General features: G+C 43.3%; 1 protein-coding gene across 1 annotated transcript in view; it reads left to right on the plus strand.

Moving 5' to 3' along the window:
• LOC141141530 (somatomedin-B and thrombospondin type-1 domain-containing protein-like) overlaps positions 1 to 14,628 on the plus strand; it is a 109,947-nt gene that overhangs the window by 591 nt on the left and 94,728 nt on the right. The window lies entirely within an intron of this gene.

Raw genomic sequence — 14,628 nt, forward strand, 5'->3', positions numbered from 1 at the left:
ATGGTAAAAGAATAATCAGAATGTGGTTGGTTTTGGTGGAAAACAATCGAATTTGACCAAATCAGTCATTTCTTTCATTGAACTAAAGAGAGTGGTCATTTAAAGGCTATGGTCTTGATAGAATATTTATCTTTACATGCATGGGTAGCATCACTTAATGCTATTGGGTGCAATTAAAGAAGAGAGTTTTTATTGTTAATTTTAAAAAATGTATTGTATTTGAAAATGACATCTTTTTCAGTGAGGATTATTCATTTGTAAATTTAGTGATCATATTTACAACACTACTACAGTAAGTGCACATACCCTTTTTCAAATCCTACCCCTTTTAGAGTTATTTAGACAGATTTTTCAATGTTGATGATTAACTTTTTAAGGCTGTGGATGGATCAGAACAAATAAGGCAATACAAAGGTATATATGTAAAGTGGAAGGGAATTCTAAGTGTTCTGGGAATGTTAGGCTCTGTAACTGAAGCATTCCTTTCTTTTGTTACATTAACCCTTTATAAACACATTAACTTTAGCACTTCTTCTACACATGTTATTTGTGAAGGCCATGCTGGCAGCTATGGACTCTCCTTGGAAGAGAATGTCCAAAGTATTTCCCAAAAGACTTACTGTTTTAATTTATTTGTATATGTCTGTCCAAATAGCCAGAATCATTATATTAGTGCAGATTAGGAATGATCCAGATGTGTGGGACCCGTTGACAAAAATATTCCGATATGAGCTCAGTGATCTGCACATCTGGATTCACCCTTTCAGTTCAGACACATATATTTGTATAAGGTCTTTTTTACCTGTATGTGCAATAAAAAGGAACCTCTAGCTACATTTAAATTGAGTTTATATGATATATTTATTTATTTATGTATTTAGCATTTAGCCGCTGTTGGCTTCTAACTGCTCAGCTACTGGAAATTTAGGAGTAGCACTAGGTTTCATGCCTTCATTGTAACTCTCAGTATATCTCTCTGTGCCTGGTTAAGTCTGTAGAAATATAAACATCATGGTCTGGTGCTTTTTAAATTCTTAATAGGTCTCCCAGCTCCATGTCTACTGCTGACCTTACACTTCTAAATTATAGGAGATTTCACGCAGTGCAAAAGTTCATCAGTGACGTTAGTGTACAGCCACAGTTTGCCTGTGCATATATTAGTATATCCCAGGGGTCAGACTGTATGAGTTAAATACCAATAATCCTAACTTGAATATATGTTTCCTAATCCTAAGAATTGTAGCAAGATGGCAGCATATGTTGACAAATTGAGAGTTTAGCTTTTTTTTTTACATTACATTTTACTACAGATTTTTTCTTAAATTTACAATTTTCAAACAAAATACAATTTTAAAAATGTAAATTTCAAACAGTTAAAATGAAAAGTATGTTTTTCATACAACGAATGAGATAAAGTAAAAAATGTGAAACGGGCATGTATGGATTTGTGGCTAGGCTACCTCATAAAAAAAGCTGAATTTGTGGGGCATGGAGGTAGAAAACTGTCTATTTCTTTGAAATATTCATATGTAAGTTAATATCTAAATGATTGTAGAATTCCCTTAATTACAATACATTGGTTGTATAGAACTGTGTAATAATGAGTAGAATACACTTACTATGGCCTAGGGAGGCCTAGACTGAAATGTGGATCTATAATCAGAACATTTGCCTTTTTGATTTCAATGACATGAAATTTCTATGTACACTACCATTTACCTGAAATGCTTAGACTTCTTTCACATATAACTGCCCTAACACAATGGTGCACTGCATACAAAACAAGCATTAGAACCTTACTTTATCACATGGTACACTTGAAGTGTGGGTTATTACATGTACCACTCTTTAAAAAAAGGTGTGCATGCACGAGTTTCTCAGCTTTCTGAGCATTAAAGGACATGCACATAGTTTACTGAAATCAAAAGTCCTTTATGTGAAAACCATTATTATTATATTTTTTGCACGGTGGAAATATATGAGAGCTTAAACTCCCTTGCTTGTTATTTATATTGTATTTTATTATATTTCAATGCTAGGGGTGAATCCTGAAGTTCTCGGTTTTTACTGTATTAATAGTTCCTCATTCTTTAAACCTTAAACATGTAAACTTAAATAATTGAGCCATCTAAAGATAAAATGATATTCCTTCACTTGCGTAAACAATATTGGACTGAATTAATAAGCAAAGTGGTAAGCGCATTAAAGCAGAGGTCCACCCTAAAAAAAAAAAAAAAATTGAAAAAAAAAATTTTTTTTTACTTAGCAGAAATGGCTGTTGCTAGGCAGATCGTCCTAATCTGCCACTTCCTACTCCGCAGTGATCTTCATTCTTCTCCTCCTCACGTTGTCTTCTGGGGAATGGGGCGCACACACAGTTCCCAGAACACAGCCGGCCATTCACAAAGCGCCGTGCGACTTGCGCATGTGCAGTAGGAAACGGGCAGTGAAGCCTCAAGGCTCCACTGCCTGTTTCACTTAGTTCAAATCGCGGCGCCAGGACCCGATCCGATGGACAGATCGGCCTTGGGCAGCCGACATCGCGGGCACCCTGGACAGGTAAGTGCGCTTATTAAAAGTCAGCAACTACAGTGTTTGTAGCTGCTGACTTTTACATTTTTTTTTCAGCTGGACCTCCGCTTTAAGCAAGACTCATAGGGATTGATTTACTAAAAGTAAATAGGCTGTTCGCTTTGCTAGGGAAGTTGCAATTGAATTTGCCTCAGAGCTTAGTGAATGTTGTGAAATTTCACCTTGCGAAGAATACCCAATCAGGTGCCAAGAAAATAGATAGAATTGCATGGTTTGCTTGCACATGACTGAATGATGGAAATCAGCAGAGTTTCACTTCATTTACTAAGATCTTGGGAAAAATACATTGCAAAGTGCAACATCCCTTGTCCATTTTCATTTAGTAAATTAACAAGATATCCAATCCAATTATCATCCTTCTTACAATGGTATATGTTCAGTAAGGGGAATTGTATTTGATTGCTCCAGGTTACTACACTTTTTTTTTTTTTTAATAAGAATGTATGTTCTGTAACAGTTTTATAATGGATCTTGCAAATGCTATTACAAGAGTCCTACTTGGTGATACAGTAGGGCCTTAAGAGATATTAGAACTTTGAGGTGACCCTTGCACAGCTGTGATTTCCCAGAGCTGAACCACTGATGAGCAAGTAGATCAGGGGTCTCCAAACTTTCTAAACAAAGGGCCAGTTTACTGTCCTTCAGACTTTAAGACCCCATTCACACAGGGACGACTTGTCAGGCGACCTAGTCGCCTGACAAGTCGCCTCCCGTTCTGTACTATGGAGCCGTTCTAAGGGGAGCGACGCAAGTCGCTCCGACTTAGAAAAAGGTTCCTGTACGACTTCGGGGGCGACTTGCATAGACTTGCATAGACTTCTATGCAGAAGTCGTTTTGCAAGTCGCCCGGGCATTCGTTTGCAGGTCGCCTCGCTGAGGCGACCTGCAAGTCGTGTTGCCCCTGTGTGAATGGGGTCTTAGGGGGCTGGACCGTGGCCATCAGGAGTACAAAATCCACCGTCACTGGTGTCATTGGGAGGAATTGTGAGCCATCATTGGAAGGAATTCTGCCCCATCATTGGTATCATTGGGTTCTATCATTGGTGTCATTAGGAGTAATTGTGCCCTTTATTGGTGCCAAAGAATAAAATAACACCCCAAGGGCTGGATAAAAGCAAACATAGGGCCACATCTGGCCCCCGGGCTGCAGTTTGGAGACCACTGAAGTAGAGGATTAAAGTTTGCTGTAATTTCCACTTTAATCCTGAACAATTCCTAATACATGGAGTAAGCAGTAGTATTTCTAAGATCACTTGCATACTCAATTTGGGTTTGAATGTGCATGCTACAAGCATTTACTAGAAAAGCATGCGGCTTGTGTTATCTTGGAAGAACAATCCCTCAAAGGGAAATCCAGGCCTTGGTAACCTGCACCATATTTATAACATAGCAAATGTTACAGCCGCCAGCCCTGACCTGTCTTTGGTTATTTGCCATTTGACTGGACAATTGTTTGATGGGCCCACTATTATTATACCCCAAAAAGTCTGGCTACAAAAGTTAGCTGATCACTGTAAACTGTGCAATGATCAGTGTGTGTAATACAGTGAAGGGTTTATGAAACAGCAAACATATCATATAGGAAATTTACCTCCAAAATTCCTTTAAAGGTCTCTTTATGATTGTAATTGAAAATATGTACTACTACTAAGTGAAACTTATATTTCACAATCTAATCAGAATTGTGACATTTATGTGTAAACCCTGGTGGGATGAATGAATTATATGCATGTTGTACTCTTTTTGTTTTAGAGAATTTACAAAAGTATTTATTTATATCCATGTGCACTAAAGGGGATTATGGGTTTCCATTTTGTGTATAGTATAACATACGCGTGGCTTGTAGTAAAAGGGACTCTGGTCTTTGATCAGTGGATAGGCTGAGCATTACCCTGACAGCATGAACAGCAATGATCAGCAGTAGAGAGGATGTCATTTGTGACACGTGAAACACGTGTCAAATCTAGAGCTATCTGTGTAAGCTCCTGGGTAAAAGGGGAACAGTGTAGCCAACCGTCAATAACTATGAGCCAGTTTTATAATCTCTTCAGATCATGTGTTAACATTAGTTGGGTATGGAGCAGGTTTCATTAAAAGCAACACTATAACTTCTCTATAATGACAGTATTGTTCAAAAATTCCAAGGACCCAAAATTGTTACAGGAAAAGGTCAAAAATCGTACATGAAGACTCAGCTTAAAACAGAATGAAATGGGCAGGGGTGTGCACAATGATAGGTACGTGGAGTATATTAGGTGTAAGCAGTGAGTACTACAGAGACCTTTTGTATTTGGGACAACAGACAAAAGAGGGATTACCCCTATATAAAAACTACACAGGGTCAGACTGGGTTGGTTTCCATTTCCTGTCAGAAAAAAAGTATATTTGGAGTAAAGACAGAGTAGCTAATACCATATTTGTGTGCTTTATATAAACCTTCCTGTTGTTAGAATTCGGCCATTCTGTATCATGGAATATTATAGAAAACTGGTATTCCTGGAGTATTTTAGAAAATCGTTATTCCTAGCATTGTAGAACACTGGTATTCCATGAGTATTGTAGAATATTGGTATTTCTAAAGTAGTATACTATATTGGTATTTCTAAAGCACTGTAAAACATTGGTGTTTTAAAATATTGGTATTCCTGGAGTATTTTAGAATATTGGTGTTTGTGGAGTGTTGTAGAATATTGGGTCTTCTATATTTATTTGATAGAGCAGAAGTGCAATACCTTTTTTGCAAAGTGTGCTAAACTATGAGCATTGTAGAATATTAGTATCCCTGGAGTATTTTAGAATATTGGTATTCCTGGAGTATTTTAGAATATTGGTATTCCTGGAGTATTTTAGAATATTGGTGTATGGGAAAATCTTGGGTATTATTGGGTTATTCTCTAATTATTTGCTAGAGCAGAAGTGCAATAACTTTGTGCAAAGTGCAGTAAACTGTGAGTATTGTAGGATATTGGTATCCCTGGAGTATTTTAGAAGGTTAGCTATTCCTGGAGTAATATACAATATTGTTATTTTAAAGTATTGTACAGTATTGGTTAGTGTTAGAACATTGGTATTCTTGGAGTATTGTAGAATATTGGTATTTCTGGAGTATTTTAGTAAATTGGTATTCCTAAAGCATGTAGAACATCGGTATTCCTAGAGTATTTTGGAATATTGGTATTCATGGAGTATTGTAGAGTATTGCTATTTTTAAAGTATTGTACAGTATTGGTATTCCTAAAGTGTTTTAGAACATTAGTATTCCTGGAATATTTTAGAATATCGATATTTCCTAAAGCATTCCTAGAATATTTTAGAATATTGGTATTTATGGCATATTGTGGAATATTGGTATTCCTGACCTTTGTACTGAAGCAGAAATTGGATATGGGATTGGATTTCATTTTCCTCTAATCACACGGAAAAAAGTTCAAATATTATTGATTGCCAGAGGTTACACATTTATGCATAATCACTGCACAGTGCTACCATCATGCCAGAAATTGCCTCTTGTGTACCATGGCACTGCTCCCTAATGCAGCGCTGTCTTAATAGCATCATGGGCCCCAGGGCAAAGTAATGCTCTGGGGCCCCTACAATGGAGACAGCGCAGGTAAACAGACATCAAGTAGGTAGGAGGCAGACAAGCAGAGCTTCCCCTTTTGGGTGGAGCTTCACATTAACTACATGAACATTCATTCTGTACAGCAAAGAAACAGTGGGAAAATACTACATACATAAAGTAACAAAGCTGTCCTGTGCATATAATATGTCTGCTAAATTGATGCCTCCCCAGCACTATGGCCCCTCTACACCGCACTCTGACCCCTCTACACCCCAGATCAACCCACAGCACTCTGACCCCTCTACACCCTAGATATCCTTCCAGCACTGTGACCCCTCTACATCCCAGATATCCCCCCAGCACTCTGACCCTTCTACACCCCAGATATCCCCCCAGCACTGTTGCCATATACCATAAGATACCCCTTGTATTGTAAACCCAATACATCCCTGATACTCCCTACACCGTGGCCTCTCTACATCCCTGATACCTCTAGCACTATAGCCACCTAAGCTACCCCAAGCATTTCTACCCCCTATATACCCCAGACCCCCCTCAGCATTGTTTTCCCCAATACACCCTTGATATCCCCCAGCACCATTATTCCATCCATGTAGTACCCCTTTTCCAGTGGAGATACAATGCATGTAAACTTTTGGCTATGTGCCCACCTTCAGCACTGGACTCGCCTATCGCAATCAAGCAGTCAGAAGGAGGGGCAGAGGAGGGAGCATCCCTCCAGGCATTCCAAGCCATTCGGTGCAAACAGTGCTAGACAGCTGGGCTCACCATGACACCATCCACAATGCTACTTCCGCAGGTGGGCTCTCAGTGCTGCTGACTCAGCAGTTCCCACTCGAGCTCCTACCCCGCAGCCTTCGAGTCCCGAGCATTCAAGCTGCATGGGGAGGGGTCAGAGCATCACTGGCACTCAGGTCCTGCCCTTCCCTGCTGGCTGAGAAACAATAGGTATCGTTCTGCACGAAATAATAGGTATCATTCTGCACAGCACGGCGCACCGCTTCCAGCCTGCCTCCCCTGTGTATCCATCACTCTCAGTGCCATCATGGGGCCCCCAATTTTGGGGCAGTGTGGGCTTAAGGACCAGCAGCTAAAGTGCAGGGGCCCCGGGCAGTGCCCATGTGTGCCCACTCATTAAGACAGCCCTGCCCTAATGCAATGTTCACCATACTGTGCACCGCCACTACTCCACTTACATGTGTGTCTCCTAACACTCCAAATAGTCATTCATTTGCAAGGCTCTCAATTATAGTCCATGGAAAACTGAAGGATGAGGGCTTAGTGGTGTTACCCTGACAAGGATCCCCTGGTATTTTTGCAACAGATTAACAAAAAAAAGCCATTTGCTTAGAAGGAACTGTATACATTGAGACCTGATGCCAAACACACTTAAAGTGGTTGTTAACCCATATAAGTAAGTCTATGCCAGCCCCTCTATTAGAGCCTGGCATAGCACACTGTGTAAGTCTTCGATAAAAACAAGGCTTGTAAATAGCTGTTAAGAGCTATCTCCAGGCCGGTCACAACACTCGCAGCTGCTGTACAGCTCCGATGGATGGCTTCTGCAGGAGGAGCCGAGATCTCCCTCTGACGTCAGCTGGGGCGGTCACATGGCCGCTCAGCCCTTCCTGCAGTAGCCCTGGAAACCGGACAAGAGTCATGTGACCGGCCTGAAGATCACTCTAAACAGCTATTTACAAGCCTTGTTTTTATAAAAGAATAATACAGTGTGCTATTCTAGGCTCCAATAGAGGGGCTGGCAGTGACCATTTCAAAGTTTTAAATTTACTAATAGTGGCGCAAAAGGGGGGGGGGGGGGGACCGAGACACAGACCTGACAGGCAGGAGAGGAGAGCAGAGCAGGGCTGCGGATGACGGAGGGGCGTACACTGACCCTTGGTGGTCAGGGCTCAGCAGCCCTGATTTTCTTTGTCAGCGCAGAGAGGGGGACACAGGAAGTGGAGGGATCAGAGAGGTTTTTTTTTTACAGTTTAGAGGGTAGATTGCACAGCAGAAGCACTGTGCTGTTTAATCTGCTTTAAGGGACCAGGATCTGCATTTTTTTTGGGTGGGGGGGTTAACAAACACTTTAAAACATTTTAAGTTTACATGCACTTGAAACTCTGCAACAGCTGACTGAGTGAAATCAGGAGTATTTTATACTTAATGGAGTAGATCATGTTAGATATCTGTTGTGGTTCCTAGTCTTCTGGGTATGTGTGTTGCAGTTAGGGTTGCCACCTGTCCAGGATTCACCCGAACAGTCTGGGTTTTGAATCATGTGTCCGGATTTCAGTCCACCGGTAACCCGGACACATTATTCAGACCGGCTGTGGCTCCCCAAGTAACCGAGATAATCATACACAAATCTGTTGCCATCCAGGAGCTGCGAGCGGCTGTCTGTGGGCAGGTTTGGCATCACTGAAGGGTGGGGTGATGATGTCAGCAAGAGCAATTTGGCCTCACCTACTGTTTGCCATGGCGCGCTCTGCATGCCACATTACTACTCTCCTTGGGGCACCCAAATGTGTCCCAGGTCTTTCATAAACCTTTAGTGTTTACTGCAAAAAAAAAAAAAAAAAAAAAGCCCTGTGCCACAAAATGTTCGGGTTTGGCTTGAAGAAAAGATGGCAACCCTAGTTGCAATACAGTGAGGGACAAACCTCCCTTCCCCCCAATTACATATCCATGTCCCTAGCATTCCACCCTTTACACAAACAACACATGGTTTTTGCAGCAAGTTAGAAGTGGAATAACATTGTGAAACCTTACACGTATACCCCCAAAGTATTTTGTACATTTCCATCGCACTTCATTAATATCATACACTCATTCCAAATGAAATGGTGCGAGTTGTCTGCAGGGAACTAAGGATTGATTTCCAACTGACATATAAGCATGTGAACAGTGTCCATTCCACTACTTGATTTCCTGTATGACTATAAATAATCTCTTGATTTAGATAATTGTGGAGGCTTATATTGAAACCTTTATAATGAATTTCTCTCATTCACTCCCTTTTGGTATATTAAATTGACATCTAAAATGTTTTTTATATCTGTTCAGTAAGTACACAACAGTTGATCCTGCCAGAAATCCAGAGAACTTAAAACTTCCTGACAACAGAGTATCTCTTCTGCACCATAATACCAAGCAATGTCATCAGCCCTACCTAGTTAACTATTGTAAACTACAGAACACCTCACCTTATGTTAGTTATGGATATAAGGGTGCAGGTGTTCTGCAGTCCAAATAAGGAAGAGCAGCCTACGGTGACAATGCTGCTCCTCCAAAGATACAATACAGTGAGTGAGCATTGTCACCCAAGTATAGTAAGCATGTTATTGGTAGGACCACCAGGCAAAAACAAAGGGAAAAAAAGCCTGAAAAAAGAAAATAAATACAGCTACCACATCTAAGTACTGTTGAGCTGCAGTATATACATTTCTTTTTTGGGTTTATATACACTTTAATGCTTATTAAGGATGAGCTCAAAATTTGATCCAAATTGGCTGTTCGAGTGTTCGTCTGAATGCCAACTTTTTGCTTGTTTGGCAGAGCTGAACATCATATATAGTAACGGTATCTCTACTGTTACTATATATGACAGTTTCTTTTATGTCAATGGTTGTTAAGGAAGCAGCGAGTGCTGATACCTGCTGGGTCCTTAGCAACAAGTGACGTCACCTGGCCCCATTCAATTACTGTCTGAGAATCCGTGGCCATGTAAACAAAGGGTTGGGAACAGCACAGACCTCACTGACCAGATATGGCCACATTGCCCAAATACAGTGGGGCAAAAAAGTATTTAGTCAGCCACCAATTGTGCAAGTTCTCCCACTTAAAAAGATGAGAGAGAGGGGCATGGCTTGGATGGCTTCCCGAGTAGACGTGCTTTCCTGAAGCTCCCGACCCGGCCTGCCTGCACACAGCCGAACTCTGCACTAAACCGCTACCAATCATGGGCAAACCACGCAAAAATAAAGAAGTGGACCCCAGGGGACATACCACATGCTCTTCCTCCGTTCCCCCGCCGCTCATCACCGAGTATTTCGGACAGGGAGCTCCGGCCGGACAGCACGAGGCCAAGATGGGGCCGGCGCCATGTACAACAGCCCTCCCTTCTCCTTCACCACGAGCCTCCACGGAACACAGGAGCAACAGGTACGGCTCTGATGGTGATCTCCCGGCTGCACACTCCCCGATCCCCCCTACTAGCCTCTCGATCACCCCCCCCCGCTCCCTCCGGAGGACATGTATTGGGCAGCCTTTCACAGCCATTTCCTCCATGCCTCATAGAACCCACGTCCTCTGTGTACACCGGCCAGCCATATTCCTCCTGGGACTTCTACCCTCCTGAATGGGACCTTCACTCCCTCCCACAACACTCCCAGGCTCATAGGGACAGAATCCCTTCTCTTTCCCCTCTCCAGAGAGACGCATCCCAGGCTCCAGCACCTCCCCAGGCCTCACAGTCATCAGGATCTCAAGGGGCTTATTCTCATGCGGGGCGCCCACATGGATCACCCGTAATTACAAAGCCTAACACTGCCCCTCCTTCACAGTCACCCCAGAGAGGCTACCCCCGGCCAACTTCTTACTTGGCCGCGGTGCAGGGCTTTTACCCTTTTATACTAGGCCGCCCAGAACATCAGCGAGTTAAGTTAGATCGAGCGCACCGTGCTCTGCGCCCCCGTGGGCCGGGTTCCCGACCACGAGATGTGATCTGTAGGGTGCACAATTACATCCTTAAGGAGGACATTATGAGAAAGGCACATAACATGCACACTATTGATTTTGATGGCGCCTCCATTCAACTCTTCCCGGACCTATCGTGGATCACCCTCCAACAAAGACGTTCCTTGCAACCACTCCTCACCTCGTTAAGAGAGCATGACTTTCGCTACCATTGGGGCTTTCCCTTCAGCCTCACAGCAAAGAAAGACGGGGGGGTCCACAACCCTCCGATACCCAGAAGATCTCCAATCTTTCTGCAGAGAATTGGATATCCCGGTCCCACCCACCCCTGGCTGGGACCCCCTGCCGGTCCCCCCGCCTCGCCCGGACCCCTGGATTCAAGTGACGGGCCGAAAACGCACGAGGCTGAATTCTGCTGGCCCTCCCCCACCGCCCCATCAGAGATGAACTTATGCTTCTTTGAATTCCTCTTCCACATTGCTGTCTGTTAACTAGCTCTTTCCGCTCATTTTTTTTTCTTTTTTTTCTCAATAGAGCTCATAGATAAGCCCTGTTAATCCTATTCACCAATTGTCTGGACTTACTTAACGAGATAGTACTTCTGCGATCTCATTCTACATTTAGTTATGGTTATGGATATCAGATAGAACCCCTGCGGATTGCTGGGATACCCCCCCTCCCCTCACCCATCCTCTCTACCCTTATCCCCCCCCCCCCCTTCTCACCCCCTTCCCCCTTTACCTCTCCCTCCCTCTTCCTCCCTCCTTCTCCTCCCCTCTTCCTATCCCAAGGAGGGGACATATTAAGTTTGGAAGGATCTCCCTTCCCTAAGGGTATATTTCTGAGGAGCATTGTGATAGGGAATATCTCTACCTCAATGTTCTGGAGCCTCTAGACTCCATATCCTTATTGCTAAACCTCCCCGAACCAATAGATCCACCAGTCTTCATCAGGTCATAACTATGGTTACAGATGTGATGGTTACCAGTTGATAAATGCAGGTTAAGTGTTCTTTTTGTTATTTCAATTTGTTTTCTTTGAATATAGTTGCAGGCAGGCCTGGGAGAGGGTTGTTACCATCTTGGGTCTATCTTCTCCTCCCCCCGGGGATCTCCGAATGGCTCCCTATCTCATTTTTTCTGATGGTGGCCTTTTTGCCTCCTATGTCAGGAGGAGCCCTTCGGAGATCCCCCCTACTTGCCACCTCATGTAGGTGGGTTATACTGTGAATGGTTAATCAGTTTTAATTTTGCACTAACCTTTATGTTTTTTTTTGTACCTCCTTCTCTACCTCTCTTCTACTGGATTTTTTTCCTCTCTCTCTCCTCTCTTCCTCAACCTCTTGGGCGCCCCCCGCCTCCGGGGCCTGGTCCTCACTCATGGGGTCGCGGATCTCCGAACCAAACTCGCTCTGGGGACTCGATCCATGGACCTTCTATGTACCTGGGCTCCACCAAATTCGCTAGGTAAGCTACTACCCCCCCCCTTACTCACCCACCATGATTGACATACTCTCACTAAACGTGAAGGGTCTTAACTCCAATATTAAGAGAAGCCTAGCATTGCGGGAGTTTAAGCGGTCTAGGGCTGACATTATTTTCATCCAGGAGACACATCTCGCTAAAACGTGCACCATGGCATTTGCACGTAAACACTTCCCTCAAATATACCAGACCTCCGGTCTACATAAACGAGCAGGGGTAGCAATCCTTTTTAAGCAAAGTTCCCCTTTCCAGTTACAATCTCTATACTCAGATCCACTAGGACATTATCTCATCCTCCGAGGCTTATGGAAAGGCACCAATATCACTCTATGCAACGTCTGTGCCGCGAACACAAATCAAATCTCCTTTCTGTCCAAAGTCTTTAATCGCCTTTTTGCGGCTCCTCACCAGTATCTGGTTATTGGAGGGGACTTTAACCTGACTTACTCCCCAAGTCTTGATAAACATTCTCTGGGTCCTGGGAAAATCCAAGTAGCTACCGATAGAAAAGCCACCCTATTTCACCAATTAATTAGAAAATATGCCTTGTTCGACACCTGGCGCACCGCTTATCCATCCGCTAAACAATTTACTTTCTACTCTCATCCTCACAAGTCCCACTCACGATTGGACTACTTCTTTGTCAATGCTCCAACTCTGAGAGCCTGCGTGAACTCAGATATTCAGGCTATCTCATGGTCGGATCATGCCCTGATTACACTCTCCCTGGCACTTTCCCCGGGTTCCTTTCATAAATGTCATTGGCGTCTGAATGACTTTCTACTCAAACATGACCCTTCTAGAGCAGAATTGGAACAAACCCTGAAGCTGTATTTTGCAGAAAACAACTCCCCTGAGGTCTCCACTTCATCCTTGTGGGAGGGTCATAAGGCGGTCTTCAGAGGTCAATGTATATCGCTCTCCACTGCCCTAAAGCGGAACGCCAATGCAACTCACCGCGTCCTCTTAGACAAACTTAAACATTTAAAAGCACGATTGCTCTCCTCCCCATCCCTAGCTACCCTTAGGGAACTCGTTAGTGTCAGAACTGGGCTGAGAGACATTGACTTGGGTAAGATAGAGAAGGCACTGATTAGGTTAAGACAGACTTATTACGATAAAGCAAATAAGCCGCATACGCTCTTGGCGAAACAACTTTGCGAACGGGCGGCGACCACCGCCACTATCCACCTTAAAGATGCAAATGGTGTCCTCCAATATCACCCTACTAAAATAGCCCAACTTTTCCATGACTACTACTCGACTCTGTACAATGACCCGAGTGTTCCGCACAACCCCCCCTCCCCTGATCTATCCCAAGCCATCCACACTTATCTAGCAGACTGCGATACACCTAGGCTCTACTCTTCTGCCCTGGAGACTCTTAATTCCTATATTACAGAAGAAGAGGTGACGGATACGATTAAATCGTTACCGAATAACAAAGCCCCTGGACCTGATGGACTACCATACCTTTATTACAAGACTTTCCTACCACATCTACTCCCCCACATGATGACCCTTTTTAATTTATTTCTCTCTGATACACCTATTCCTAGAGATATGCTAAATTCTTTCCTCACACTAATCCCAAAACCAGGAAAAGATCACACCCTCTCATCCAATTACAGATCGATAGCACTTCTCAATACAGATTTAAAAATTTTTACGAAATTGTTGGCAAATAGACTAAACAACTTCATGCCGTCTCTGGTCCATAAAGATCAAGTGGGATTTATTCCTCTTCGGCAGGCCGGGGATAACACCCGGAGGGTCATCGATCTGGTGGAGGTTGCAAACAGGAACAAATTAGAGGCAATACTGCTCAGTCTAGATGCCGAAAAAGCCTTTGATAGGTTAAGTTGGCCTTTCCTGTTTGCGACTCTCCATCGGGCTGGTATCGAGGGCCCATTCCTCCGAGCTATCTCCCACCTATATTCATCCCCCTCGGCCCAGGTTCGTACTCAATTCGTCTCCTCCTCTACTTTTCAGATCTCTAACGGGACTCGTCAGGGCTGCCCACTTTCCCCTCTTCTATATGCCCTATGTATTGAACCTTTAGCAGCCCATATCAGAAAGAACCCAAACATACATGGTATCCCAGTCAGTATTAGAGACTTTAAGATTTCCTTATTCGCGGACGATGTCTTTCTCACTCTCACGCAACTACATATCTCTCTCCCAAATTTACAAGTAGAGCTAGATCGGTATAGCGCCCTTTCAGGTTATAAAATTAATAGTTCAAAAACGGAAGTCCTTCCCCTCAATTTG

Source organism: Aquarana catesbeiana, linkage group LG01, assembly GCF_042186555.1.
Source record: "Aquarana catesbeiana isolate 2022-GZ linkage group LG01, ASM4218655v1, whole genome shotgun sequence".
Taxonomy (NCBI): Eukaryota; Metazoa; Chordata; class Amphibia; order Anura; family Ranidae; genus Aquarana; species Aquarana catesbeiana.